Source organism: Danio aesculapii, chromosome 10, assembly GCF_903798145.1.
Source record: "Danio aesculapii chromosome 10, fDanAes4.1, whole genome shotgun sequence".
Lineage (NCBI taxonomy): Eukaryota > Metazoa > Chordata > Actinopteri > Cypriniformes > Danionidae > Danio > Danio aesculapii.
Genome location: NC_079444.1, coordinates 16,689,115 through 16,695,124, shown reverse-complemented (window position 1 = coordinate 16,695,124; position 6,010 = coordinate 16,689,115).

Below are 6,010 nucleotides of genomic sequence, written 5' to 3'. Positions count from 1 at the left end.
ATTTTAAAAGAAAAAGAGAATAAAATCATAACACAAAACAGTGTAATGTTTGCCTAGCTATTACAAAAAATATAATATGGAAGTATAGAAATCAAACTGAAGAGATTTATCCTAATTTGAAACTACAAAATACTACTGCGATATTTTTTGCATTTGCAGACTTTAAAACCCAACAGTCGACTTTATCAAATGAAATGAGTGTAGTTAACTCAAAATTGACTGAAAGTTAATTCAACTCATTTGAAAAGAGTTTTGAACTCAGTGTTGGAGGTAATGAGTTAATGAAATACCTCATTACTTCAACTTAAATAGAAGTTCACAGTACTCATATCGATTATTTTTTGACTCAAATGGTTTGTTGCAATCAGTTTCCTCAAATGGTTTGAGTTGCCTTAACTTATTGTGTTTTACAGTACTCAGTTGGTTTGAGTTCTCTTCATTTATTGGGCTTTGCTGTGCTCAAATTGCTTCATTTACTCAAATGGATTAAGTTCACAGTACTCATTAGGATTAGTTTTTGAACTGAAATGGTTTGTTGCAATCAGTTTCCTCAAACGGTGTTAGTTACCTAAACTTTTGGGTTTTACAGTGCAGTTTGGAAAGACAACCTTACAATAAGGCAATATAGAATCTTACAATAAAGAAATATAGCTCTTGTGGCAACTTTGCCTTGTTTCATCTAGCACACCTTTAATATAGGCCATTCAATTATACAAATTTAATTATATCTAATGCTATTTTCTGTATTAGGCTACAAATAATATTTGCGCGAATTTCAATATCACAAAGACATGTTCTTTTGCTTCGCTCAGATTGACCCATCAAAATCCAGTGAATATCTGCAGATGGTTCAGTCTGCAAGGAATGCCGAGGAACAAAATCTAGAGGCGTATATGAAGAACGGACATCTCTTTTTCAGAGCCACAAAGGACATTCCTGAACACACAGAGCTTTTGGCCTGGTATGGGAGAGATCTAGCCAAACTGCTTGGCCTCAGCACTGAGCGAAAGAACACAACAGGTTTGAATGCAATATACTGTATGTTTATATACCTGCATATATTGAACGTAAGGTAACACTTTACTTTGATGGTCCATTTGAGTATTAGTAGATTGTCTGCTTAATATCTGTTGATACTGCTCCTTTAACAGACATTTAACTGACTATAAGAAACTTTGCAAGTGCATGTCAACTTACGCTAACCCTAACCCCAATTTAACACTCTACATATAATCTAATGAGAATTAGTTGGCATGTAGATGCAATGTAACTTAAATTCATTGAACAGACCATCAAAATAAAGTGTGAGCAATTGGAATGTTTCATTCCTAAATACATCAGAGTTTTTGAACAATTTGGCTGGGTGAATAATTCAGTGACTCACGACAAAATAGTTGTTTATTGTGTTCCTGAATACATCAGTGTATATGAACTAATCAAATGACAATTCTACGACTCATCAATTAAGAGAGTGCATTTGAATGAATCAATTCAGTGAATAATTTAGCAACTCACTAATTAAGACACTTGCTTGTGTCATTCCTCAATATGTCATTGTATATAAACAAATGGGTTGAGCAAATTATTCAGACAATCCGCTAATAAGGACAGTGGCTTATCTTGCTGGTGAATACGTCAGTGAATTCATTAATAACATGAGTGAATAATTCGGCAATTTAGAGAGTCACTGGTTTTTGTTTTTTTAAAATGTCAGTGTACTGAAACAAACTGTTTCAGTGAATAATAAGTGCCAGATGTTTGCCTGTTCACTTTGGGCCCTTCACGAAGGGCCCTTCGGAATGAAGGATCTCAAAGGGTACAACTGATGGACACTTCGTACTCCCTTGATCCTTTGTGCAGGGAAGTTGTTTGGTGTTGAACAGTGTGTCCCTTTTGGAAGGGACGAAGCTTATTTGTTCCTGAAAGAATCTGTTTTTTTATGAGTATTTATTGGGTTAAATTAATGATTCAATGACTTCTTTCAACCTACAAAAAAGTAAAATTACTCCTTTTCTCTTTTAGGTTTCATTTGCTTTCAATGCAAACAGAAATTCCTCTTTGAATTCCCTCTTCTGGCACACCAGAGGTTCTTCTGCACAGAGAAACCTACAAACTTTCCTAACACATTCACCATGCCTGAACTCCATCCACAGAGTAACAAACCCACCACAGACTTTCACAACTTAGCACGAGAGCTGGAGAACTGCAGGAAAAACCAAGATACAAAAAACACAAAACGAAGACATTCTCTAGAATCAGACTCAGATGAGAGCGACAGCGAACCCTCATCGGTGGATGGAGATAAAAAGGTATCAGTGAAAAGGTTTCGTCTTAATGGAGTGAATAGCCATTTCTGGTCATCATCCAGCAAGACGTCTTTAAGCGAGAGTCCAAATTCTCAGTTCAGCCTAACAAAGAGCCATGGCACCCACACAACAGATCCAGACAGCGAGGATTTAAGGTCTAACAAAAGAGCAACCAAGTCTGAATCCTCCTCAAAAAAGTCATCTGGTGTTCCAGATGACCTGAAAAGCGCATTTAAACAACCTCCTCGCCTAACATCCCATGTCCCGCTTTTGTCAGCCAGTTTTCCCAAAAACCCAACATCAATCCTTCCAAACATTCTACCTCTCAACTTCCAGAGCTCTACTGTCCTATATAAGGAAATTCCCAAACAGCTGGCTCTCATTCCCGGCGCAAACCTTTGGCCTAAAACATCCCGACAGCCGCCTACTCCTCTTCATTCGCTGTTACCTCGCCCTCTGTCTTCTTCTATTGGTTTACCAATGCAAAACTGGTGTGCTAAATGTAATATCTCCTTCCATATGACTTCAGACCTGGTGCAGCACATGAGGTCCCACCACAAGACGGCGCTGTCTGTCGAGAAACAAAACAGACGCGGAGACGAAAGGCTAAAGTGCCAAATTTGCAACGAGGCGTTCAGAGAGCGTCATCATCTGTCACGTCACATGACCTCTCATATGTGAAACGAGCTCATGATAGAAAAGCCTCGCACAATAATGTAGTAAACAGAAGTAATAAATCATAAAGTAGGCTACTCGTGTTTCCTAATGATTTTCAAGGGAGTAAACCACAGGTCAATCTCAGTTCCCGGAGGGCTGTAGCTTTGCACAGTTTAGTTCAAACCCTAATTAAACACACCTGATCCAACTAATTGAGTCCTTCAGGCTTGTTTGTAACCTACAGGTAGGTGTGTTGGACCAGGGTTGGAACTAAACTGTGCAGGGCGTGGGTCCTACAGGAACTGAGTTAGACACCCCATGAGGCTACAAGAGAGGATTTGAAAAGGGCAGGAAATAGTCAGATTATTCTTTCAAAAAAAATAATTGTAATTATTTAAAATAATTATTTACAATAAGTACAGTAATTGACTATTTAATCATTTAGAAATTGAGTAATTTAAGAATTTTAAAAAGTGATTTCAGACTCAGACATGCAGTTCCTGGAAAACTTATGTGCCCAGGTCCTAAAACTACCAAGTAGCTTTTCTTTCTTTCTGTGAAGTGTGTTTTAAAAGTGTCTATGATTAGATGGTTTAAGAATTAAAAACTTGTGGTTTTTTATTCTTAAAAAAATTATTCTTAAATGGGTAATTCTGCCAAAAATGAGCCATTTTATTTGATATTTAAAAAAAAATTTTTTTTTTATTACATGTGTATTTATTAATTTAGTGGAAAATGCTGTATAAATGAATATAGTTCAATGCTATTAGTTTTATTTTTAATTAAATAAAAGCAAACCTTTTTGTGAATATTTGTATGTCCCTCTGTTCATTGTATTATTTGGATATTGAACTGGTACTTGTCACCATTTATTGATGCATTAATTTCTGATATAACACAAAACTGATCTTTTATTTATTTTAATACCCCTTTGGGTTGTAAATTAATTTGAGTAAAATAAGTGATTTAAATGTACTGAAAAGGAATTTGTGCATTGCTGTTTTATTTTTAATAAAAAAATGTAGGCAAATGTTTTCAGAATATTTGCATTTTCGGGATTCTGAATTGTCATTTGAGATCTTTCATACATTTCTTTGCATTGGATGTGTGACATGATAAAACATTTAGTAAATAAATGTACTTCCAGTTGATTATTACATTTAGTAAATAAAACCTTTTAACATGTGAATATTGGTATTAAACACCCAAATAGTGACATTTTAACTGCACATGATTTGAAAAAAATAAAATCCATTATCTTTTTGTAAACTAATTGATCTTTCTGATTTTATATACAAATAAATGATTTATGAGTTGAATGTTTTCCACTCCTCTTATTACATAGTTCTGGTTATGTAAAAAAAATGATGCTATGTATATGCTATGTATATGTTTTAGTTTATGTATAACTGAAAATAAAACTATTTTAAACATCTTGCCATTGTACCTATTTATTTAAATGGCTTACATTTAGAAGTCTATCTACCATAAATTTTAGCTGCAATACTAGTTAGGACACTATTTGGCACCAGAGTACTTACTTAATATCCATCTTTACACTAACAAATAAATATTCCTCATGTATCCTTAAGCTGTAAACAAAATTTCTACATTGGTTACCAGTTAAATCTCGGATCATGTTCAAATCACTGACGCTTGCTTACAGGACAACCACTGGAACTGCACCCTCTTCCCTCCACCTGCTCCTGAAGATCTACATCCCTTCCAGAAGCCTTCGATCAGGGTGTGAGCACCGCCTTGTGGTGCCATCAAAGAGAGGCTATAAGTCACTTTCCAAAACCTTTTCCCTCAATGTTTCTTGCTGATGGAATGATCTTCTCATTCCCACTCGGACTGCGGATACACTGGTATCCTTCAAGCAACAACTATAAACCCATCTCTTCCGAGAACACCAGAACCCCAGTGTATAATCCCAAAACCACCTATAAGAAGCACTTTCTTTCTCTCTCTTTCTCTCAAACACCTACTCTATCACTAAATTCTCTGAGCACAACGAAAGTTACTTTAAATGTACAGTGTATGTACAGTGCATCCAAGGTATTCATATCGCTTTGCTTTTTCCACATTTTTTATTGTTACAGCCTTATTCCAAAATGGATTAAATTCATTTATTTCCTCAAAATTCGACACACAATCCCCCATAATGACAATGTGAAAAAATATATATTTTTGAAATTGTTGCAAATTTAATAAAAATAAAAAACCTGAATCAAAAATCACATGTACATAAGTATTCACAGCCTTTGCTCAATACCTTGTTGATGCATCTTTGGCAAAAATTACAGCCTCAAGTCTTTTTGAATGATGCCACAAGCTTGGAATTTTAAGAGTCCTGGTGGTTCCAAACATCTTCCACTTATAGATGATGGAGGCCACTGTGTTTATTGGAACTTTCAGAGCAGCAGACATTTTTCTGTAACCTTCCCCAGCCTTGTGCCTCAAGAAAATCCTGTCTTGGAGGTCTACAGACAATTCCTTTGTCTTCATGCTTGGTTTCTGCTTTGACATGCACTATCAACCCTGGGACCTTATATAGACGGGTGTATGCCTTTTCAAATCATATCCAATCAACTGAATTGACCACAGGTGAACTCCAATGAAGCTGCTGAAACATTTCAAGAATGATCAGTGGAAACAAGAATGTACCTGAGCTCAATTTAGAGCTTCACGACAAAGGCTGTGAATACTTATGTACATGTAATTTTTTTCAGGTTTTTTATTTTTAATAAATTTGCAACAATTTACAAAAATCTTTTTTCTCATTGTCATTATGGGGTATTGTGTTTGGAATTTTGAGGAAATAAATTAATTTAATCCATTTTGCAATAAGGCTGTAACGAAGCGCTATGAATACTTTCCGGATGCACTGTATATGTATTTCCCCTTCTTGTTGAATCGCTGAATACCTCCTCAATTGTAAGTCGCTTTGGACAAAGGTGTCTGCTAAATGACTAAATGTAAAAGAAAATAAATATAACAAATAAATTAATTTGAAAAAAATGAAAAAACACCACTCAACAAACAGC